We start from the raw sequence: 25906 nt of genomic DNA, 5'->3' as shown, positions 1-25906 counted from the left end.
CCCACCTAGCATTTGTACGCTGTGATATCAGCCACAGTTAAGAAGTTGTCCAGCTCCCTTTAAAACGCTTACTGTAAACCTGCAGTCATTGCATGAGCCTGCAACATGTTCCAAAGGTTGACAACACCTATGAAAAGAAAAAAACCCTGACATTGAACCTAGCTTTGTGTTTACGTAACTTATACGCGTGTCCCCTAGACCTCCCTAAGCTATCTAATTAAAATAGCTGAACCAAATCTAATCTATTCATTATTTTAAATCAAATTTCCCCAAAGTCTACGCTTTTCTAGAGTAAAAAGACCCAGATCTCTAAGCCTATCGTGGCAATTCCCATTGTTGATCTACAGTTCTAATTGCCATTTCTTCCTTCCATGTAATCTGGGCACAGTCCCTTTTTATCTTGCTATAATTTATTCCTTTTCAGTCAAGTACCCCTTCCCTCAACTTTTCTTTTTCCTTTTCTGTTTATATACTTGGCCTAATTTACGCTGTGCTCCACTTTTAAATCTCTTTAGGGCTTCCAAACATTTTCCCTCGATTATGCTTTCCTCAGTTTGGTCCTGTTTCTGTTTGTTGATGCATATTGGTGTGAATATGTATATATTGATATATAGTTCTTCTAAGTATTGGAGTTCAGTGTAGTGTGAAATGGAGAATCTTGTGAATGTTATCTGAAATGGCATAGGGATTCAAGCATATTGGTTACAGACAATGTGACATAGAGCACTGGTTACATAACCTAGGTACATTAATACCATCATATGAGTGCTCATAGGAATAGGGATAGGCTATTCAGCTTTTTGAGCTTGTTCCACCATTCAATTAGATCGTGGCTGCTTTGTACCTCAGCTCCATTTATCTGCCTTGGCTTTATCACCCTTGACACCCTGGCCTAACAAAAATCTATTGATCTCAGTCTTGAATTAGCCCAGCATCCACAGCCTTTTGGGGTTCCAGATTTCCAGTACCCTTTGTGTGAAACAGTGCTTCCTGACTTCACTCCTAATTGGCCTAGGTCTAATTTTAAGATTATGCCCACGTGTTCTGGATTCACCCGTCAAAGGGAATAGTTTCTCTGTATCGACCTTATTGAACCCCTTTGCCATTATAAACACCTCAATTAGATCATCCCGCAACCGTCTAAACTCAAGGGAATACAAACCAAGTTTATGCAACCTGTCCTCATAATTCAACCCTTTAAGCCATAGTATCATTCTGGTAAACCTGCGTTGCACTCCCGCCAAGACCAAAATATCTTTCTTGAGATTAGACACTGAACACAGTCCTCCAGATAGGGTCTGACCAAGGCTCTGTACAACTGAAGCATCACTTCCTCACTTTTTTATTCCGGCCCTCTTGAGATAAAGGCCATCATTCCATTAGCCTTTTGATTACTTTTAGTAGCTGTACGCTAGCTTTTAGTAATTTGTGTACATGGACACCTAAATCCCATTGCTCCTCCACAGTTCCTAGTCTCTCACCATTAAGAAAATATTCTGATTTGTCTTTCTCGGATAAAAAGTGAATGACCTCGCACGCGCCCACATTGAAGTCCATCTAACATAGTTTTGCCCACTCACTTGGTCTTCTATATACCGTTGTAACTTCTTGCTCTTCCTTAAAGAACTTGCTGTGCCTCCTAATTTAGTGCCATCTGCAAACTTGGATATACAACTCTCTATTCCTTCATTCAAGTCATTAATATATATGGTGAAAAGGTGAGGTCCCAGTACAGATCCCTGGGGAACATCACTTATCACATCCCTTTATCCCTATTCTCTGCCTCCTTCCTCCCAACCAATTACCAGCCCGTGTCACAAGGTTACCTCGAATTTTGTGCGCTATCAGTTTTGTTAATAATCTCTTATGCAGAACCTTATTAAATGCCGTCTGGAAATCCATATAGACGACATCCATAGACACTCCCCTGTCCATCATGCTAGGGATCCCGTCAAAAAATTCAACTAGATTAGTCAGACATGACTGACCCGTCACAAATACATACTAACTCTCTGAGATCAGCTGATACTTGTTCAAGTTCATTGCCACTCTGTCTCTGATGATAAATTCCAGTAACTTCCCCACAACTGATGTTAAGTTGATGGGTTTGTAGTTTCCTGGTTTCTCCCTCACTCCCTTCCTTCTCTGCTATGCCCTTTTATATCAGCTGGGAGGAAGATTTTTTCTGTTTGCTATGTGTTAGTAACATCTTAACCATAACAGGATGATTTCCACCTAGTTTTAAGGAAACCGTAAATCTTTTAGAATGCATTTGCGATTTACTAAAAATAGTAAATATAGGAAATAACACATCGTGACTAGAGGAAATCATCCCCCGAATGTTAAAAAAAAACGATTTTCTCTTTTGAGCACCAATTTTCAAAGTTTGCACTGCACAGAATGGGCAGAAAATCATAATGCATACAACTCGCAATATCATGGCTAGTGATGACAGCGTGAACTCAGACAATTACCTCTTGATAGCTTTTGCCAATTTGCAAGAACACTTTTTTAATACTGAGCTAAGGGACTTTACAGCAAAAAACTGCTTACTGGTTTTATAGGTTCTATTTAAATAGTTGAAACAACATAGTTATTCTGGTATAACAACAGAAAATGCTGGAAAAACTCAGCAGGCCAGGCAACATCCGTGGAGAGAAATTAGAGTCAACGTTTCGGGTCAAAACCCTTGACCCGAAACATTGGGGTAGATTTTGCCGAACCTGTCGGGAAGAAGGCAGGACTCCCCCTTTCGTGTTTTTGACCCGCCTACTTCGATGTCCGGCCAATCCACGCGATTTTTCCTTGATTGACCTTGTTGAGCCCGCCCAGCGGGCTCAGCAGGCCAATTCAGGGCCACCCGGCAACAGGCAACGTCACAGACTGAAATTTCATCTGTCGAGTTCTTGACAGATGAAATATCAGTGTCTCACAGCTGTTTGAAGCTGTGAAACACTGACACTCTGAGTTCTAAGCTGAGTCATTCTGCACAGACTCAGTTAGAACTCTTACCGGCACTCAAAGCTGAAGGCTGTCACTTTTGACAGATCGCAGCCGTTCAGCTTTCAGTTCTGGCTGAGTGATGCGCTCCCGACGGCTACAGGAAGAAAGGCTGTTAAGATAAGTACAGGTAAGTAAAAGTTCTTTACACACTTTAGACACACCAAACACACTTACCTTTGCACTCATGCACCCATCACTCACCTGAGCACCGACATCGCGACCCCTCCAACTCCTTCAACCCGACGGCCCACCTGCTCTACCTGGCGTGGTTTGGAGCCGTCGGGAAACCCACACGAAACCCCTCAAAATAGGGATTAGGCTAAAAACTGCCTGATAACTACCTGTTAACATGCAGTTAATTGGCACTAATCCCTTCCCGCCTGGTTTCGGCGGGTCCCAGTGCGGGGCGGGTACCCGTCGCCCCTGAAACTTATGTGGGGCGGGGTTTTGGGCGGGATGGTGTCGGGACCCCCAAAGTCGGGATTTCCCCCCCCCCCCCCACACGCCTGAAACCCCACCTGACGGCTCCCCGAAAATCTAGCCCATTGACTCTAATTTCTCTCCACGGATGTTGCCTGGCCTGCTGAGTTTTTCCAGCATTTTCTGTTGTTATTTCGGATTTCCAGCATCTGCAGTATTTTGCTATTGTAATAGTTATTCTGGTAACTGATACCGAGTAACAAGATGCCCTGTTACTAACAGCATGGGTTGTAAACAAGCTTCAACTGTAATCAGATCTTTGCTGTCTTAACTTTGCAAACTCACATGATATTTTCTATGGTTCTTATATACAATTTTTAAAGATGGTTACAAATATGAGAATTTGAGATGGCGATCCTTTTTAAGAATGTAAACAAGACTGAAATTAGTTCAGTAACTTTAACACGAAGTTGCAACAGTAATGGTACAAGACAGTTCTGTTGTATTGTGGAGCTGTGTCCCAGTACTGACTTGCATTTTAATAAATGACATTTGTTGGACAGGTCATTTCATGATTCCGGTTTAGAAGTCAATCATAGAAGTAAACTTTCTAAGAAGAATTCTTACACAATACAAAATCAATATCTGCTACAGCAAACTTTGATTAAAAAACTAGTACTTATAAAGCATGTTATTCCATTGAAACATCTCAAAGCACTTTATACAATTATTTACTTTAGAAACATGGGGGAGAAATTGAACCTCGTCGCTCGCCTTTTTTTGGGTGAAGAAAAGATCATGGGGAACAAATTTTGGATCGCAGTCTCTCATGGCCTGTCACTCCTGAGTTGGTTGCTAAATTGGAAGTTCACCTTCCTTTCCCCAGAGGGCCGGCTTGACGCCAGAGCCAACCGAATTTCCAAATCATCTAACTGGCAAGTTGCATGGAATGCCTGATTGACATCTGCAGCTTGCTGGTTTCATGCCGATCTGAGGTCCAATTTCTCCGGCCCCCCACAGTTGCTTCGCAATGCCCATTTGGCACTGGTTTCTCGCTCTAGTCCAATTTCTTGGTCATAGTGACTTATTAGGTAGGGAAATGCAGCAGCCATTCTGTGCCAGTGATGTCGCACAACAGTCATGACCAATTAATTCCTTTCTGGTGGTGTTTGTTGAGGGAGGAATATTGGCCAGGACATCTGGAGAACTTCCTGCTCCTCTTTGAATAGTGCCATGGAATATTTATGATCAATTTAGATGAGATTTTAGTTGATAAACTAGATGTATTTGGTAAAAAGAGAGAAAGACTTGCATTTATATAGTGCCTTTCAGGACCTTAGGAAGTCCCAAAGCGCTTTATAGCCAATGTAGTACCCAGTGCTGCCTGAACCTGGGCCCTAATGGTAGGGGCTAAAAATTGGATAGTCCCAAAAATGGGTGTAGGGATCGCGATGCGTGATTAACCTGTGCCCGTTCAAAGTAATGCAGGCAGCACGCAAAGTTTGTGCTGTCTGATAATTATAATGATAGTGGTGTGCAGCCCAGCGCTAAACGCACTGTTCAGTGGCTGCACGCTCAACAAGGGACCAAGTTTGTGTGAGGCTAGCACCAATTAAAGCTAGCCTGCAGTTCATAAAGCCAGCCTGCACCTCTTAAAGGAGAGGTGCATTCTGACTGAAGCAGGTACTGGAAGTCATTGTAGAGGAGTGTGTGACCTACAGGAAGAGTGAAGCTAGTGCAACATGGCAGACAGTGGGCTCCCAGATTTTTGGATGCATCACCGGAGGAGAGATCTCCTGTATCCACATGGGGCCAGGAGGTGCTCCAGACAGACGCCGAGAAGGGAATGGGAGCAGATAGCCATCACTGTCAATGCAAGCCGTGTAGCCCCGAGGACCTGGATGTAGCGCAGGAAGAAATTTAACGATCTCACACGAGTGGTCAAGGCGCCACCCCGAGGAATTGACAGTGGCTCCTTAGTGGGCGAACCTGCTGCCCTCTCTCAGGATGACAGCATTCGTCCTACCACCACTGCCACTCCACCAGTCAGCCAAATATTGTGATGGTTTGATTCATAAAATTGGTTTAGAATGTTTGTGTTGGACTTTTTTTTTATTCGTTCATGGGATGTGGGCATCGCTGGCAAGGCCAGCATTTATTGCCCATCCCTAGTTGCCCTTGAGAAGGTGGTGGTGAGCCGCCTTCTTGAACCGCTGTAGTCCGTGTGGTGAAGGTACTCCACATTGCTTTTAGGGAATGAGTGTAAGGGGTTTTAGATCGCAGAGGTTTCTCTCTCTAGAGGCCTCTCTCTCTTGCACAGTAAAACCTTGAGTGGTTCGACCCACTCGCCCCTTAGATTCTATACTCTGGACTTTGGGGCAGGAACTACAATGTAGAGAGAACTCTTATAGACCAAGTTTGATGAAACGAAATGAAATTTTATTGCATATGGTAACACAAATCAAATGCAAGCAAATAAGAGAGTACATGGGAGGGAAAAACACAAACAAATCATAACGACACAATACTAACTAAGGCAAATACAGGCATATTATACTCTACAAAATCATCATGAAATAGGGAAACACATGGAACATCGAGGGATAACAACTCATGTTAATTATACCCTAAATATCCACCCCCTTAAACCTATCTAGATCTGATTATGGAGGGCCAGAAACATGCTCACCAATCCAACTAGGAAGTGCAAGGTTTTGAACCAGTCTGCGTTTGATCCTTACAGGCATCCCGTCTCCACGTGGATCGTGGAGCCCCAGCGAACTGCGCCTCACCTCTCTCCTGAGGTGGGGGTCGGGGGCGGCTGGACACCGGCTGGCCTGGATGTCGGCGGGTTCGGGGATCGTCGGCTCGACCCCGCTCAGAGGAGTCTTGGGCTAGCCCCCATCGTTTCTTCAGTTTTATTTTATCTCTTCTCCCGAGCCGGAGCGGGTCGATGGCCTCTCGTTTCGTCAACGGCCCGGGGTTGGTCGATGATCTCCCGATGTTTTACCCCGGGGCGTGACGCCGGCTCGAGCGGTCTTCTTGATGGCGGTTTGTCTTCCTCTCCTTCCTATCCGTCGATGGAGAGGAGTCCCGCTGATCTTCTCCCGAAGCGACTCCTCTTTTCCCCAGCTCAAAAGCTGGACAGGCCTGCAAGCTGGAAAGCTGACGAGTGTTGTCTGTGTAACTCCTACCCGTGTGTTCTCACAATTATACTTCTTTTCCAGAAGCTCTTATCTCGTGCCAAATCAGGTTAGTCTTTGTTTAATTTTTGGCGGGCTTGTTGCACAACGGGGCAGTTATTATATTTTAAACTGTTCTTGGATGGCCGGTAATGGCACATCTCTGGTCTGGAATGACCTTCATTGTTTTTAATGTCCTGGTGATGTCCTTAACGAGCCCTTGATGCTCTTCTCATCAATATGAAACTGTTCCCTTTTGTCTGGGTCAACATTTAGATGGCCTTTATCTACAGGCCGATCGCGACTGGATCTGTATCCAATCTATATGTATATGTGGGTTTCTGGTTTCATTCTCTCAGAAACGGCTTCCAGAACTTACTTTGGGCTGAATCCACAAAGCTGTCTGAGGATTTGCAGGAACCATTTTAAAGTGTCCCAATAAGTTGATCACGGGGTCTGGCGGCCATTTTGAATGCCCCTTTTTCTGGACTTCTTTTAAAACAGTCTTTAAAATCATGGCCTCTTCTGCCATTTGACCCTTTATAATATAAAGTGCAATTTTGCGAATCCTACACTCCCCCTGATGATACTGTAACTTGCTTGAAGTAACATAATTCTGGGTGAGCAAAATTTTCTGACTTCCCATAATCTAACCATCCCCAGTATTTACCTATCTATGACCCCACGACACATGCATTTCCCATTTCAGAAAAAACCTAGTGTACATTAAGCATCTATAGATGGCAATACCTTGGAGTTAAAATCTGACAACTTACTTCCAGGCGTGGAGGGGGGCCTTATATCCCTACATCACCTGGTGCATACACACTACCTTTTAATAATAACAACACATCTAATAAACTTCAATAAGAAAAAATAAAGTACACACACGAAAATTAAAATGCACATGAATACATATCAAAAATAATACAGAGGAGGGGGGGAAAACTTTAACTTTATACAAAGCAGCAAAAATCTAAACGGGTGTCTCTTCTTCTACCCGCACATAATGCTCCCTCCATTCCCCTCTATTCTCGTACTTTTGCGAATGTTTGACCTTTTTACAGTGTACAAACAGTAAATAAACTACAATGATAACCTGGCACACTACAAGAATGTGGGAGGCTATCCTAATCCAAGAAGGGACTTCTATATTAGTGAACAGGTCCCACCACGGTGGGGTCACTATATCCAATATGTTTGCCCCTATCTCTAACGTCTTCTGCTCCAGTGTATAGAAATGTTTCTGTGAAACAACAACGGCTTTTAATATCTTGGTGAGGTGTTCAGGGAGAGGGGGAATGATATATCCAAAATGTGCAACAAATCGCTGCAGATCGGTGCAATTCTCTTTAACAGTGATGTGAACAGTGGAAGGTTCAGGAATGGGGACAATTCGCTGTTGGGCCACTTGAACTTCTGCCCTGGGCTTGAAACAGAAGCTGCTGTCACTAACCGGACACCAATCGTGCTGTCCATGTTGGTAGTGGGGCACTGCAGTGGTGACACAGTATGTCCCACCTATATATGCCACCTGCGGGGGCACATGGCCTTGTGCCATTGCCTCCGTGGTGCAATTTATAGGCTTCGCGCCAGCAGTTCTGAACCCGCACTGTGGTTTTGAATGGGCATTCAAGTGCTGGGGACACAGGATGATGTGTGCTCCCCGGCTCCGGCACCCCGAGAGGTCGGTACCCGTCATTGCATGCTCCCATCGAATGATGTAAGGTGGGACCCCTGTGTAGCGAATGTGCACCCCCCCCTGAATGACTCCAATGTTCTCCACCCTCTATACCGGGGCGGGTTTAGCTGTCTTTCCCATCACCGGCATTCTTACCACTATACCCATAATGGTGTGATTAGACCGCCCACAGTCCACTGGGACTGGGTAGGCCTCTGAAGCTAGTCTGAGCTGGCACGGACTCAATGCATTCTCAAAAGGGTGGAGGGCTGCGAGGTGCTTGTTGCTGATCCAGGAGGAGACTAAACCTTGTTTCAAATCCTCCAGGTTACTGTGGCCCTCGCCCAGTAACCACGCCCCGCATAGCACACAAGCTTCGTTCTGCGCAGCCTGATCGGACGCATTCTGATTCTCCCTGATGAGAGCATTTACCGTTTTGTCGTGTTTCTCCAGCTCAGCTATTATCTCTTTTAAGTGTAGTGTCATGGCCTGGTCCTCATGTAACTCAGAACCCACTACATTATTCTCGTCAGTCAGTATCTTTCTTAACTGTTTTCAAACCATTGATCTGGGTTTGCAGCTCCACATCATCCAGTGTGTTGATGACGGAAGTTCCTGTATTAAAAGCTGTGAAAATATTATTTACTGCACCCCTTCTTTGCCTCCCTATCCTGTCCAAGACCTCATGTGGTGTGGTGTACAGTTCAGCTCTGTCGACATCGGCAAAGTCGAATTCGTAAAACTGTTTAAACATGTTTGTTAACAGGACCTGGTATAATTGCTCCGTTTCCCTGGGGCACCACTCTGGCAACCGCACCTCGGTGAGGTTTAAAATCACCGAAGCCACCGCGTAGTGCACCCCTTGGTACAGCACCTGACCTGTGGGTACCAGTACCAATCCGTTCCTGGGTCCCTTGGTTGTGGTGGGGCACCCTTTCTTGAGGGCTTTAGCTACCGGAATTGTGGGCAGGGGCTTGCGGGGTCTGGTGATGAGCTCAGTGGCGTTTACTGGGATCTGAGAGTATGGGACTCGGCACGCCCGTGTGCTGACGTCCCACCTCATTCCTTGTCCAGCATCCTGCCACTGCCTTTGGAAAAAGATGGAGATGCCTGTGGGGCAAGCGCTTTCTGAACCCCACATACAGATGTGGATCCCCTCATCTGGTTCCCACCATTTGTCCCAACAGACACTCAACCCCCCTTGAGTCCCCATAATAGTCCGATGGGTGTTGTTACCCAGTCTTTCCCATTCAACCGTGGAACTCTTCATGGTCTTACTCAGCTTCCTGAGCCACCACCAGCGACTCAAAGGTACATGTCCCAGACAGTTCAAACAAATCCTTTTTCCAATGGTGATGCTGATTCTTGGTGCGATGATCCTCACCCTGGGGCACATCAGAGACGTTTCTCTGTATGTGAACCCCGTCTGGCTGGAGTATTCGGTAGAGTTCGACCCCAGCCAGCCTGGCCATCTCCCTTCATGGAAGTATATGGCAGTCTCTTCAGTGTCCCGTGGGCCGGTTCCATCAGTCGCGACGGGGCCTCTGCTGCCAGAGCACCCATAAATGGTGGAGTCCTTAGTGCGGCCCCGATAGGCCCAGCTCCATCCGATCAGCATGAACGCGACGAGGATCCCTCTCATCTTTCTCCTGGTTCCTGCAACAAATTAAACAATGCCACCAGGCTCCCGAGAGATTCTGGCTTAGGTGAAGGCATGATCGGGTCTTTCGACCTCGATCCAAAATAGCACACATACTGAGCAGATTCCCAAACTACTTATAACTCTTTATCATTTTAATATTTACACACCTTAAACTTAAAACTTCAACTTAACTTATGTACAGCGCCGCCCGTCTGCGGGCGGCTTGCCTAATCCTTGATTGGACTGCAGCTCGCCGCTCCCTGCGGTGGGGCTGCAGTGACCTGTGGCTTGGGTTCCCTGCAGCCTTTTGCTGTCAACCGGGGACTGCGTTTTGTCAGCGATTTCTCAAGTCGGCGTTTACTGAGAACGGGGGAATCGGGCCAAGATTTTACCGGCTGAGGCATTCGAGTCGACCTGCGAAAAGATACTTTGGGCGTGGCTCCCTTAGCGAGCGGACCTTCAGTTGGGACTTTAGCCCTCACAGCCCGTGGCATCTCCACGGCTGCCGGCTTCGGCTCCCTTCCTTCAGGCTCCGCCCCTTTGGGATTCGGGTCGACTCCCTTGGCGAGTGGACCTTCGGGTGGGACTTTAGCTCTCACAGCCCGTGGCTCCTCCACGACTGTGGGCTTCGGCTCCCTCCCCTCAGGATCCGCCCCTTCGGGATTTGGGCCTGTGGCAGACGGCTCCTCCTCACCTGTCCCTACAGGTGGAGGATCTCTGCCCCCAATTTCTACCTCCCCCACGCTTGACTCGAGGGCGGGACCTCCGTCCTCCGACTCCACCTCCTCCAGAATCATGTCAAGGGCGGGGCCTTGCTGTTCGGGCTCCTCCTCGTCCGAGTCCTAGGCCATAGGGGAAGCCTCCCCCCAGGTGGGCGGGGCAGCTTCTCCTTCCAAGCAGGCTACAACGCCAGCTTGTGTGGTCTGTGGCTCATCGCACGCCTCAGGCTGAGGATCTTTACCCTCAGACCTGGCTTCGGTTGCTGATACTCTTGCACCCGGTTTAAACAGTTTGCACTGATCATAAACCATTTTACAAACCCTTAGCTGGTCCTCTAAACTGCCAGCCTTCGCTGTTAACCTAGCGTTCTCCTCCCTTAAAGCCTGCTCAACTAACTTAGCCTCTGCAACCTGGCACCGCAGGTATTCCTCCATTTTACAGGAGGTCTCTTCCTGTGCATGTCTTTCTAGAGGACACAGGTCGACAGGCTGCGCTGGCTCTAGTCATTGGGGTGAAGCGGTCAGGGCTGCGGGAACGGCAAGACCAGTGGTGACGGCTATCTTCCCCTGCGCGATCATCAGAGACCGCATTGTCTCTATGATTGATTCAATCGCAGTGGGATCCATAACTGCACCAGCTCCTTGTGCTGGGGCAGGAGCTATGGCTTGGGTTTGGGCGGGTGCTGGGGCGGCGGTCTGGGCTTGGGCTTGGGCTGCGGGAAATTTCCCCTTATTATCCTTCCACGGATTTCTACAGTCCTTGCGCCAATGTCCATCCTTCCCACACCCGTAGCAATTGAGCTTGGCTTGGGCAGGGCGATTCCCCTCCTGACGCCACTCCTTCTTGCTTGGGGCTGCGGGTTTTGCCTCATGCACCTTTCCCTTCTGGGGAGGCGTTTCCTGACCTCTACAATTCTTATACGCAACGTTGAGCTGGCGGAGCACCGTCCCCTCCGTGACACCGGGACCCTGGGGATCAAACCAAGATCTAGCTAGGGCCCGTATCTGCGGTAAGCTGTTGGTAACCAAGCAACGGAGCCAATGAACCCGCTGTTCGTCGTTCATTGCAACCCGTTCAGGCATACCCGGACAGCTGCGTCGATACACAGGCCACAGCCTTTCTGCGAAAACCCGTGGGGGTTCTCCAGATAGCTGCACGGTCCCTTCCACATGGTCGAACGGACTACCGTCGTCCACTCCCATTACTTCTAAGACTTCCTCCTTGAGATCCGTATACCCTTTCCATCCTCTCTTACTCTCATCTGAGAGGCACTGAAGGATTGTGCAATCCAGGGAGAAAAGCAACAGTTTCACCTGTTCCTGTTCATCACAGTCATTAATGGCTGCTGTTTCCTCTATCTCACTGAAATGAATCGAGGGATCTCCCTTTACTGTGAGTCGTGCGAGGTGGCTCACCATGGACCTTAATTGCGGGGCAGCGTAGGGCACCACGAGCTGGTTCTGGTGGGGTCCGACATCGCCATCAGCGGCGTTGGAGCCGAACCTCTGGTGTCGAGCGGGACACATTGGTGCCGGTCCCGGCTTCGCTACCAGTGGCTGTTCTTCCTCACATTCCACCTCGGCTACCTCCTCTTTTACCACCCCCTGTTTTTCCGGCCAAGTCTCACTATAGCTCGGCAGTGCTGAGGGCTCGGTGGCTGGTACCACAACTACTTCAGATGGAATCGGCTGTTTTGATTCCTTTAAAAAGTCCATGTGACTGGCTTTCGGGCTGACGAGACACACCATGCCTTTTGCCTTAACCAGGGCCGTTCTTAGGTCCTCTATGGTCTTTTGGCAGGGGCCGTGGTCTGTGCTCTCAAACCCGTGCTCGAGGGCTAGCTTGTAAGCTGCCTTAACCTCCACTACTCTCTCCTCCTGCGCTCTTAGCTGTTGTGCGAGGCGGGCGTTTTTCTCCCGGATCCTCATTTCATTGATCTTTGCCTCAGTAACCTGGCACTCCAGGTACTCTATCCTAGCCTGATGTTGACTAGCTACCACTTGGCATTCCTGATTTAGCACTTGAAGCGCTGTGATGAGTTTTTTCCCACCCATGGCCTTTTCCTCTATCTCTGCTGCCTGGGTTGTGATCCTGGCTGCCTGTGCTGCAACGACTCGGTCCAAGATCTGGACCTGCTTCTTGTAACACATCAGCCACTCTGCCTTCTCCACTGACTTCTTATGCTCTTTGCTCTCTGTCCACCGGACGCCCATCCAGTAAGAGATCGGAAATCCACTGCTTAGTGAGATTTACCTTGCCAAAGACATAATCCGCTATCCTCTCATCCATTGCATTTCGACCATTCAAACTTGGATCTATTACATTGCAATCCTGCTGCCAGAGTCCTGCCGCGGTCGCCATTTTCTGTAAGGGGTTTTAGATCGCAGAGGTTTCTCTCTCTAGAGGCCTCTCTCTCTTGCACAGTAAAACCTTGAGTGGTTCGACCCACTCGCCCCTTAGATTCTGCACTCTGGACTTTGGGGCAGGAACTACAATGTAGAGAAAACTCTTATAGACCAAGTTTGATGAAACGAAATGAAATTTTATTGCATATGGTAACACAAATCAAATGCAAGCAAATAAGAGAGTACATGGGAGGGAAAAACACAAACAAATCATAACGACACAATACTAACTAAGGCAAATACAGGCATATTATACTCTACAAAATCATCATGAAATAGGGAAACACATGGAACATCGAGGGATAACAACTCATGTTAATTATACCCTAAATATCCACCCCCTTAAACCTATCTAGATCTGATTATGGAGGGCCAGAAACATGCTCACCAATCCAACTAGGAAGTGCAAGGTTTTGAACCAGTCTGCGTTTGATCCTTTCAGGCGTCCCGTCTCCACGTGGATCGTGGAGCCCCAGCGAGCTGCGCCTCACCTCTCTCCTGAGGTGGGGGTCGGGGGTGGCTGGACACCGGCTGGCCTGGATGTCGGCAGGGTCGGGGATCATCGGCTCGACCCCACTCAGAGGAGCCTTGGGCTGGCCCCCATCGTTTCTTCAGTTTTATTTTATCTCTTCTCCCGAGGTCGATGGCCTCTCGTTTCGTCAATGGCCCGGGGTTGGTCGATGATCTCCCGATGTTTTACCCCGGGGTGGGATGCTGGCTCGAGCGGTCTTCTTGATGGCGGTTTGGTCTTCCTCTCCTTCCTCTCCGTCGATGGAGAGGAGTCCCGCTGATCTTCTCCCGAAGCGACTCCTCTTTTCCCAGCTCAAAAGCTGGACAGGCCTGCAAGCTGGAAAGCTGACGAGTGTTGTCTGTGTAACTCCTACCCGTGTGTTCTCACAATTATACTTCTTTTCCAGAAGCTCTTATCTCGTGCCAAATCAGGTTAGTCTTTGTTTAACTTTTGGCGGGCTTGTTGCACAACGGGGCAGTTATTATATTTTAAACTGTTCTTGGATGGCCGGTAATGGCACACCTCTGGTCTGGAATGACCTTCAATGTTTTTAATGTCCTGGTGATTTCCTTAACGGGCCCTTGATGCTCTTCTCATCAATATGAAACTGTTCCCTTTTGTCTGGGTCAACATTTAGATGGCCTTTATCTACAGGCTGATCTCGACTGGATCTGTATCCAATGTATATGTATATGTGGGTGTCTGGTTTCGTTCTCTCAGAAACGGCTTCCAGAACTTACTTTGGGCTGAATCCACAAAGCTGTCTGAGGATTTGCAGGAACCATTTTAAAGTGTCCCAATAAGTTGATCACGGGGTCTGGTGGCCATTTTGAATGCCCCTTTTTCTGGGCTTCTTTTAAAACAGTCTTTAAAATCATGGCCTCTTCTGCCATTCGACCCTTTATAATATAAAGTGCAATTGTGCGAATCCTACAGGAGTTCCAGTATCTTGACCCAACGACGATGAAGGATCGTCGATATACTTCTAAGGCAGGATGGTGTGTGACTTGGAGGGGAACTTGGAGGTGGGGTGTTCCCATGCATCTCCTGCCCTTGTCCTTCTAGGTGGTAGAGGTCGCGCGTTTGGGAGGTGCTGCCGAAGAAGCCTTGGCGAGTTGCTGCAATGCATCTTGTAGATGGCACACCCTGCAGCCACGGTACACCGGTAGTGGAGGGATTGCCAATCAAGCAGGCTGCTTTGTCTTGGATGGTGTCGAGCTTCTTGAGTGTTGTTGGAGCTGCACTCACCCAGGCAAGTGGAGAGTATTTCATCACTCCTGACTTGTGCCTTGTAGATGGTGGAAAGGCTTTTGGGAGTCAGGGGGTGAGACAGTCACCACAGAATACCCAGCCTCTGACCTGCTCTTGTTGCCACAGTATTTATGTGGCTGGTCAAGTTAAGTTTCTGGTCAATGGTAACCCCCCCAGGATATTGATGGTGGGGGATTTGGCGATGGTAATGTCTTTGAATGTTAAGGGGGAGGTAGTTAGACGCTCGCTTTTCGGAGATAGTCATTGCCTGGCACTTGTGTGGCACAAATGTTACCTGCTATAATGTTACAAGCCTGAATGTCGTCCAGGTCTTGCTGCAAGCGGGCATAGACTGCTTCATTATCTGAGGAGTTGCGAATGGCACTGATCACTGTGCAGTCATCAGTGTACATCCCCACTTCTGACCTTATGATGGAGGGAAGGTCATTGATGAAGCAGCTGAAGATGGTTGGGCCTAGGATACTGCCCTGAGGAACTCCTGCAGCAAAGTCCTGGGGCCTTGATGATTGACCTCCAACCATCACAACCATCTTCCTTTGTGCTTGGTATGGCTTCCCCCTGATTCCCATTGACTTCAGTTTTGCAAGGGCTCCTTGATGCCACACATGGTCAAATGCTGCCTTGATGTCAAGGGCAGTCACTCTCACCTCACCTCTGGAATTCAGCTCTTTTGTCCATGTTTGGCCCAATGCTGTAATGAGGTCTCGAGCCAAGTGGTCCTGGCGGAACCCAAACTGGGCATCAATAAATGGGTTATTGGTGAGTAAGTGCCGCTTGATAGCACTGTCGATGACACCTTCCATCACTTTACTGCTGGTTGAGAGTAGACTGATGGGGCAGTAATTGGCCGGATTGGATTTGTCCTGCTTTTTGTGTACAGGGCATACCTGGGCAGTTTTCCACATTGTCGGATAGATGCCAGTGTTGTAGCTGTACTGGAACAGCTTGGCTAGAGGCGCGGCTAGTTCTGGAGCACAAGTGTGTTGAATGTGGAATTGGGCTTGTGTTCACTGGTACCACAGTCATGTGCCACACCAGTCCTTTTAGACTTTTGGCAACTGTAAAGAAGTCTAGAAAGCACCAAATACTTCTAGAAACTCAGCAACAGCTGGTAGAAATCAGTCATCAACTAACCTGTAAGTAGGTGATGATCCCTTTAAATAGCACTGGTGGGAGCTCCTTCCTGCTGTTGAATGCATGTTCAGCTGTGCGAGGTTAAGAGACGACGTTAGCTCTAGCGTTGAGGACGAAAATGGCAGCACTGGCGTCAAATCAGCGTTGTACGTTGATTGACGTCATGATCTGCATACTTTGCATACTTATGGTGCACGTTCCCAGGGCGTCACCAAATTGACGTCCTGCGCAGCCAGCACCAGAAGTATGCCCACTGCTTGGATACTATTTTCGAACCAAATCGGCATCCGTAGCGGCCAAACAATGGGTGCCACACAACCGAATTTTTAGCTCTAGATGTCATAGGTTGACTTCTCTGTATTGCCTGAGTAAAAAGATTTGATTTCTAATATTAAAGTCTAAAAGCTGAACACGGGGCTGAGTTATGTGCCTACTGTTTTGCAAGATAAGAGAATATCCATTATTTTTGTTTTTTGAGTTTTGCTTTGTAAACCTGGAATTCATTTTGAAGCTGTTAAACAGCATTGACAGCAGATGCTTAGTAGTTGTAAAAACTGAAGCTAATTAACATTTTAATGAGCTATGCTTAATCACAAAGCATGCAGAGATAAATGGCTTAATAGTTACACTTTTGCAAGTTATATATATGAAATACAAATTCCAGTTCTCTTGCTGGTGGAGAAATTTTTCCAACATGCCAAATGCAGTTTTCGATTTCTTTCCTTGCATGCACTTCATCTGAAGATGACAGCAGTCGCCACAGTGTGCAGCCAGTGCTATAATTTTCTGTACCATTTCATTGTCCTCTGTTAAATGGTTTTCCAGCAGCAGGGGAAATGTGTACCCAGCTTGAATACAAAACAGCCTGCTGTATCTTTTAGAGCAGCAGGAATGGACTGTTCTCTTTCTCTCAGTTAGCTGTAATGAATTCCATCCAGGAGTGCACATTATCCAAAGTCAAGTGATGAGGGTAAAAATTTTAACAATTATTACAATTTCTGGCCTTCGGTAATTTTGCACTATCTATTTATATGTATGTGTTTTGATGGTGACAATGACTTTTCTATGTTGGTTCATCACGTGCCTCAGAAAAGCCCTATCTGCTCTGTAGGGAACACTTGAATCTATGCAAATGCTGAAGATACAACCACAAAATCACAAGTAAACAATGTACAACATGCTTGGCGAGTCATGATTCGTCCGTAATTGGCACTAATGAGGCAATCTTGCTCCAACAAGTCATTTAGGTACATGTCAGAAATTGAAATGTTACTTTGATACAGCATGGAATTTTTATTTGGGGCATCTTGGAGTCCCCTGCATTCCGTGGCAATGGAATGCATTCATGGCAGTGTGGTGTAACTAATTTTGCGATGCTGTACACTTTAGTTCATAACCAGAGGCAGTGGCATAATAGCAATTGTACATTGTGTTTGGGATTTATTTTCCAGCGGAGTCTGCGACGTGCCCTTCAGAAAATGTTGATGTTTGACACTTTATTTGATATGGTTTCCATTATCGAAATACGCTCTAATGTATATAACACTTCATATGAGAGAATATACCCCACTCAGCTGGACTTAAAAGCCACAACAATAAGATGTATATTTTGTGGGTATCTATTAGCATAGTAATACTTGTTTCTTGACTGTCACTATACCACTGTGCATTTTTGAGCATTGAAGTTAATGTTGGTGATGTTAGTATGATATTGTTTGTCTGCTAAGTTAACATGGGCTTCAACCCATTTTTTAAATAGATTTATACTTGTGTTAAAATACCAGCCAAAGGAGTATCCTGCAAGTGCATTAATATTGCTAACACTAATTTCTAGGCTTCTGTCTTAAAATGGATCACATAATATAATAGTATAACACAAAAATTAGCCCTGCATTACAGTAACGGCCAGAACTTTATTCTTTTCATCAGGAAATGGTTGTACATATTCCTATGCGTTTGTGTGATTTACTGTCTTGTGCTTTTGGAGCCAGAATCTGATGTACTTCTTTGGATATATGTAATGTATATATAACTAGCTGGAGTACCCGGCGTTGCTGAGGGAACTGAAGAACCCTCTGCCATGTTTATAAAACTGTTTATAAAACTGTTGGGATTGAAGAACTCTTGCTAAGCACCCAGGAGGTGGTTGTTTAACTTCATTTTTTGTTAATGGGGATCGCCAGTAGCCATATACTCCAGGTTTTACAGTTTTCCTTCTATGTGAATTTGGAGGTAGCAAGCAGAATTATAATTTTGCAATGTTATCATTGACATTAATGAGAGAGAGAGAGAGAGAGGGAAGGAGAGAGAGAGAGAGAGAGAGGGGGAGGAGAGAGAGAGAGAGGGGGAAGGAGAGAGAGGGGGGGAAGGAGAGAGAGAGAGAGAGGGGGGAAGGAGAGAGAGAGAGAGAGGGAAGTAGAGAGAGAGAGAGAAGGAGAGGGAAGGAGAGGGAGAGAGAGAGAGAGAGAGGAGAGAGAGAGAGGGAGAGAGAGAGAGGGAAAGAGAGAGAGAGAGGGGGAAGGGGAGAGAGAGAGAGAGATGGAAGGAGAGAGAGAGGGGGAGGGGGAAGGAGAGAGAGAGGGGGAAGGAGAGAGAGAGGGGGAAGGAGAGAGAGAGAGAGGGGGAAGGAGAGAGGGGGGAAGGAGAGAGAGAGAGAGGGAAGGAGAGAGAGAGAGAGAGAGAGAAGGAGAGAGAGAGAGAGAAGGAGAGAGAGAGAGAGGGAAGGAGAGAGAGAGAGGGAAGGAGAGAGAGAGAGGGAAGGAGAGAGAGAGAGAGGGAATGAGAGAGAGAGTGCAGGAGAGAGAGAGAGAGGGAAGGAGAGAGAGAGAGGGGGAAGGAAAGAGAGAGAGAGGGGGAAGGAGAGAGAGAGAGGGGGGGAAGGAGCGAGAGAGAGAGAGGGAAGGAGAGAGAGATAGAGAGGGAAGGAGAGAGAGAGAGAGAGGGAAGGAGAGAGAGAGAGAGAGAGAGGAAAGGAGAGAGTGAGGGAAGGAGATAGAGAAGAGAGGAAGACACCCCGGGGAAGGGGTTGGACTCAGTGCCCGGCCGCGGTGACCAGGAGCCCCCGTGCGCGGCCTAGCGCCTCAGGCCCGGCCCGACTCAGCTCAGCTCAGCTCCCGCTCCAGCCCGCCGCCACCGCTCCCCCACTCGCTGTCTCTCGGGCCGCGCGGTTCTCTCTGTCTCTTGCCGAGGGAACTGAAGAACCCTCTGCCATGGAGCGGCGGCGGTGGGCCGGAGCGGGAGCTGAGCTGAGCTGAGTCGGGCTGGGCCTGAGGCGCTAGGCCGCGCACGGGGGCTCCGGGTCACCGCGGCCGGGCTCTGAGTCCAACCCCTTCCCCGGGGTGTCTTCCTCTCTTCTCTATCTCCTTCCCTCACTCTCTCCTTCCCTCTCTCTCTCTCTCTCTCCTTCCCTCTCTCTCTCTCTCTCCTTCACTCTCTCTCTCTCTCCTTCCCTCTCTCTGTGGGGTGTGTCAGTACAGGAGGTGGTGCTGTCTCGGGCCGCGCGGTTCTCTCTGTCTCTGTCTCTGTATCTCTTTTCCCAGTCCCGCACTCACGGCAGGCCGCAGGCTTAGGCCCCGCCCACACACGCCATGAAATGCCCCCCGTGACGCATCATACCGCGGTTCCCCCGTAAGATTGGTCAACCATCATGTCACTCAACGCTAATGCGGCCCGTCGATTGGTCCATCCACTCGTCAGTCACGCCGAAGAAGCTTTGTTAAAATGAGCGGATTTTGTCCGTTTTTTGCACACTGTCCAAACAAATTTTGTCTGACCAAAAAATAAACATGCCTATGACACTCCCCTAATCATAAGCTTTCTTTTGATATAACATATGTGTAGGTACGCTCTATAACTTTTGAGTTTACCGCACGCATACACACAGACTGTCAAACTCATTTATATATATTAAAAATAAAGATAATAAAAAAGAGAAGATGATAATAGGGATCAGGAATAAATGAGGATTATACATAGTGGTGGGGCCGGGGGACTATCCAAGATCTTGCACCATCGGCGAGGCCTCAGATCCAGTGGCCACCTTATTGGAAAATCACAGGCGCATTGCCCGTTATTTATTCCCGAAGTCCAACTCTGCCTTCAGTGTGCCAGTGCAGCCTTCAGTCGCCTGAGAAAGAGCGTGTTTGAAGACCAGGACCTCAAACCCAGCACTAAGCTCATGGTCTACTGAGCAGTAGTGATACCCGCCCTGCTGTATGCCTCAGAGACATGGACCGTGTACAGCAGGCACCTCAAAGCACTGGCAAGGTACCACCAACGCTGCCTCCGCAAGATCCTGCAAATCCATTGGCAGGATAGGCGCACCAATGTCAATGTTCTTGCTCAGGCCAACATCCCCAGCATCGAAGCTTTGACTATGCTCGATCAGCTCCGATGGACGGGTCACATTGTCCACATGCCCGATACGAGACTCCCAAAACAAGCGCTCTACTCGGAGCTCCGGCAGGGCAAGAGAGCCCCAGGTGGGCAGAGGAAACGCTTCAAGGACACCCTCAAAGCCTCCTTGAAAAAGTGTAACATCCCCACCGACACCTGGGAATCCCTGGCCCAAGACCGCACAAAGTGGAGGAGAAGCATCCGGGAAGGTGCCGAACACCTTGAGTCTCTTCGCCGGGAGCAAGCGGAAGCCAAGCGCAGGCAGCGCAAGGAGCGCACGTCAACCCAAGTACCCCACCCACCCGCCCCTTCAACCACCGTCTGCCCCACCTGTGACAGAGACTGTAGGTCCCGCATTGGACTCATCAGTCACCTGAGAACTTATTTTTAATGTGGAAGCAAGTCATCCTTGGTTCCGAGGGACTGCCTAAGAAGAAGAAGAACATTTATTCCCAGTAATGTCAATGGGCAGTCAATTGCCGGCAGTGCACCTGCGTAACCTGTGAGGCCCCACTGGTGGAAAGTTGATGTTGTTGATGACAAAGTACTATATTTAATCCCCAATCATATCTTAGTCTCCCAAAATATAAAAGTGGAAATACACTGCATACCCTCCACTGGCCCCTGTCTGAGGAACAGTGTAGACAGAACCAAAGCATAGTGAAGTCCTTGTATATTGATTTGACTTTATTTGCAAGTAAAATTAAGCAATTACGTTCCTTAAGTCCAAGGGATGCAGACGTGAACGTTTATGGCAGACAATTGGTTCAGCCATTCATCGCCAGATCTGGCTGGACCACATAAAGCCTTATCGGGTCCTGCTCACCTCTCCCAAAACTATTCACTATTCCAGGATTATCCTGGAATGCAAAGATAACTCTTGGCTACTCTTCACCACAAACCATCTTCTCAAACTTCACTCTCCTGCCCCCTCCATCCTCATCTCCAACAACAAGTACAAGGAGCTCATGAACTTCGTTGTCACTAAGATTGAGACCTTCCGTTCAGCTGCCTCTGCTGCTTCCCTCTCTTCCTCTAGCCCACCAGGCCAAACTTCCCCTAAGGTTCCCCACCAACTGCTCCCTTGACCCTATTCCCACCAAACTGCTGACCACCTAACTTCCCTTCCTGGTCCCCATGTTATCTGATATGTTCCCCTCCCTTTGAAATCTGCCGTCAGCACCCCCTCCTCAAAAAAAACATACTTGACCCCTCTGTCTCTGCAAACTACCACCCCATCTCCAAAGTCCTTGAACATGTTGTCCAAAATTAGTGCCCATCTTTCCCACAACTCCATGTTTCCTCTCCTACCACTGCACTGAAACTGCCCTTATCAAAGTCACAAATTACATCCTATGTGACTGTGACATCGTAAACTATAACCTCCTCATCCTTCTCGAACTGCCTGTAGTCTTTAACACGGTTGACCACACGATCTTCCTCCAACTCCTCTCCTCCGTTGTCCAGCTGGGTTAGGACTGCCCTCACCTGGTTCCATTCTTATCTATCCAGTCGTAGCCAGAGAATCACCTGCAATGGCTTCTCTTCCCTCTCCCACACCATTACCTGTGGAGTCCCCTAAGGATCTATCCTTGACCCCCTCCTATTTCTTATCTACGTGCTGCCCCTCAGCAACATTATCCGAAAAGACGCCAAGTTCCACATGTACGCTGACGACATGCAGCTCTACCTCACCACCACCTGTCTTGATCCCGCCACTGCCTCTGATTTGTTCTGCTGCTTGTCTGACATCCAGTACTGGATGAGCAGAAATTTCCTCTAATTAAATATAGGGAAGTCTGAAGCCATTGCCTTCAGTCCCCACCATAAACTCTGTTCCCTAGCCACCGACTCCATCCCTCTCCCTGGCCACTGTCTGAGGCTGAACAAGACCGTTCACAACCGGAGCTGAGCTTCCGACCTCATAATCCTTCCCATCACCATGACCGCCAGCATCCACCTCTGTAATTGTCCGTCTCCACCCCTGCCTCAGCTCATCTGCTGCTGAAACCCTCATCGATACCTTTGTTACCTCTAGACTCGTCTATTTCAGTGCGCTCCTGGCCAGCCTCGGGAAACTAAATTATTTAATCAAAAATAGCTTGGAGAGAAGCGATGGGCCAGATTTTGCTGGAGTGCTCTGTTAGTTAGACTTCGTGCACATCTAGGTTTTTAAATTGTGTGCCCACAAAGTTGCTGGAAGTGCGAGCTGATAACGGCGCAGCGAGGGCAACCGGGTATCTGGGACCTTGGTGAACAATGGGACAAACAGTGAATCTCCTTAATCAATGAGATTTAAGGATTGAGAAATAAACAAAGGAAAGACTGAGAAGGAGGGTGAATTAGAGTGGGTGAATTCAATGTCAAATCAGGTACAGAAAGAAAAAGAAAGTGGGAAAAATTGGAGACAAAAAGAAAAAGCAAAATCTCCTAAAACAACTCACAACCTGACGAATGAAACTCCAACTTATAATTGTTTACTTTCTGGGCAAGAGATTTTGATTGGCAGTCATTAACAATGATCACATTGATAAAAGGGTAGTTATGCTGTTAATTACAAGACTTTCTGTGGTGAATTTAATGGGCATTTAATGTGCAAATGCAGTAACCATGACAATCACGGGAGGTTAAGCGCGAGATACCTTTTCCATGAAGCTAACTGCGGAGCAGTGCAAATTGGCCAGCAACTTGTGGCGATTCGCAATTCACAAGGTACCTCTTCCTCGCCACAGATTGCTGGTCGATTTACACATTAATAACGGTGTGCTTCATTCAGACGCTGTTATTTATTTCAGCAAATCTGGCCCATAGTCTGTAAGCATGTCACCATTCAGTGACTGCGCATCCATATGTTTCTTTAATGCTGCTCCTCAAATATTGGAAATACAACACTCAGTCGAGCAGTTTAAAATCTTCTTGTTTTTAGATTTTTGACAACATTTTTGAGCAGGCATCAGAATTTTGACAAAATTGCACTAAATTTGTGACAGTCTCCACGGTCACCTATTTGTGTACAGTCCAAAGTTTCTTCTGTCCCAGTGATCATTGTTCAGAGTTGATGACTTTGACAGATTCTGTCATTGTTAGAGTGAAGTCAGGAACACTGACCTGTTTGTCATCCCTTGAGTGTATGCCCCATGTTGAAATATGTATTTACAAGCTTCTAATGTAAACAGACAAGTTGGATAACCCTGAAATATTACATTTTGAAATATGTTGCTGCATTCAAGTTCTGTGAAGGACTCCAGTCCTGTAAACAAGGTTGCTCTGCTGGCTTTGGAGGTACAATGCCCATTGAAGGATACCAGCCCTGCAGCAATATAAACTTTAGTGCTGGAGATACAGGCTGCAATCTTATCTGCACTCAAAAGTCAGCTCGTTTTTGTAGTGCTATCGATATATTGTTTTACTTGCTGATCTGTACATAATTTGGAAAGTTGGCCAGGAACAAATTGCTACTTTAAAATCAATTCTGCATGCACGTCGCGTCTGTCAGCAGCAAGCTAGTAATGCAAATGCAGCATAGCTAATGTGATCCAGACACCTCGATTGCAGTTACGTCATGTGCCTCAGCTGAATGAAAATCTTTTCTGGCAGGGTGTCCTGATAATCTGACCCTTTCTCCCGCTTTCAGAATTCTCGTTCTACCTGGATCCCTCCCTCTGGCCTCTTACCCTCTCTAGATCTTTTCATTGCTAACCGCCGCCGTGACATCGGCCATCTCCATTTCTCTGCTCCCCTCACCCACTCCAACCTACCTCCCTCTGAACTTGCAGCACTCCATTCTCTCAGATTTAAACCCGCTGACAAGGGTGGTGCTATTGTTGTTTGGCGAACTGACCTCTACCTAGCGGAAGCTGAATGCCAACTCTCCGACAGCTCCTCCTACCTCCACCTGAACCATGACCCCCTACCGAACATCAAACCACTGTTTCCAAGACTGTCACTGACCTCATCTCCTCTGGAGATCTTCCCCCCACGGCCGCCAACCTCGTAGTTCCCCAACCCCACACAGCCCGCATCTACCTCTTTCCCAAGGTCCACAAACAGGACTGTCCTGGTAGACCCATCGTTTCAGCCTGTTCTTGCCCCACGGAACTTATCGCTTCCTATCTCGACTCTATTTTTTCTCCTCTTGTCCAGTCTCTTCCCACCTACATCCGCGACTCTTCTGACGCCCTCCGCCACTTTAAGAGTTTCCAGTTTCCTGGCCCCAACCGCCTCCTTTTCACCATGGACGTACAATCCCTCTATACCTCCATCCCCCACCAGGATGGCCTGAGGGCGCTCCGCTTCTTCCGTGAACAGAGGCCCAACCAATCCCCATCCACCACCACCCTCCTCGGCCTGGCTGAACTTGTTCTCACATTGAACAACTTCTCCTTTGACTCCACTCATTTCCTCCAAATTAAAGGTGGGTCCTAGCTATGCCTGCCTTTTCGTGGGATATGTGGAACACTCTTTGTTCCAGTCCTACTCGGATCCCCCCCCTCACCTCTTTTTCCGGTACATTGATGACTGTATCGGTGCCGTTTCCTGCTCTCGCACTGAACTAGACAATTTCATTCACTTTGCCTCCAATTTCCACCCTTCCCTCACCTTCACATGGTCCACCTCCGATTCTTCCCTTCCCTTCCTCGACTTCTCTGTCTCCATCTCTGGGAATAGGTTATTGACCAACATTCACTACAAGCCCACTGACTCCCACAGCTACCTGCACTACACTTCCTCCCACCCCGCCTCCTGCAAGGACTCTATTCCATTCTCCCAGTTTCTCCGTCTCTGCCGCATCTGCTCCGACGATACCACCTTCCACACCTGTGCTTCCGACATGTCTTCCTTTTTCCTCAACCGAGGATTCCCCTCTACCGTGGTTGACACAGCCCTCAACCGTGTCTGTTTTATCTCCCGCACTTCTGCCCTCACCCCTACCCCTCCCTCCCAGAACCACGACAGGGTTCCCCTTGTCCTCACCTTTCACCCCACCAGCCTCCACATTCAACGTATCATCCTCTGCCATTTCCGCCACCTCCAACGTGATCCCACCACCAAACACATCTTTCCCTCGCCTCCCCTTTCAGCATTCCGTAGGGACTGCTCCCTCCGAGACACCCTAGTCCACTCCTCTATCACCCCCCGCACCCCTTCCCCTTCGCCCGGCACCTTCCCGTGCAAGCGCAGGAGATGCAACACCTGCCCATATACCTCCCCCCTTCCCACTGTCCAGGGCCCCAAACACCCCTTCCAGGTGAAACAGCGATTTACTTGTACTTCTTGCAATCTAGTATACTGTAGTCGCTGCTCACGATGTCGTCTCCTCTACATTGGGGAGACCAAATGCAGATTGGGTGACTGCTTTGCGGAACACCTCTGTTCAGTCCGTAAGGGTGATCCCGAGCTTCCGGTCGCCTGTCATTTCAATTCACCGCCCCATTCCCACTCAGACCTCACCGTCCTCGGCCTCTTGCATTGTTCCACGGAAGCTCAGCGTAAGCTCGAGGAACAGCATCTCATCTTCCGATTAGGCACTTTGCAGCCTTC

General features: G+C 48.0%; 1 protein-coding gene across 5 annotated transcripts in view; it reads left to right on the top strand.

Annotated features, from left to right (window-relative positions):
- The window catches only part of abat (4-aminobutyrate aminotransferase), a 364265-nt gene that overhangs the window by 41776 nt on the left and 296583 nt on the right, over positions 1–25906 (top strand). Inside the window, exon 1 of one of the 5 annotated variants that reach the window (XM_086000867.1) lies at positions 13892–13995. The exons of the other annotated variants lie outside the window; for them this stretch is intronic. The gene's annotated coding sequence lies outside the window, so the exon portion shown is untranslated. Of the gene's footprint in view, positions 1–13891; positions 13996–25906 lie in introns of those variants that run through there. 5 annotated transcript variants of the gene reach the window in all.

This window comes from Somniosus microcephalus, chromosome 11, assembly GCF_052327205.1.
Source record: "Somniosus microcephalus isolate GS21.2 chromosome 11, FLI_Smic_1.0, whole genome shotgun sequence".
NCBI classification, from domain to species: domain Eukaryota; kingdom Metazoa; phylum Chordata; class Chondrichthyes; order Squaliformes; family Somniosidae; genus Somniosus; species Somniosus microcephalus.
This window is presented reverse-complemented; position numbering and strand designations above follow the sequence as displayed.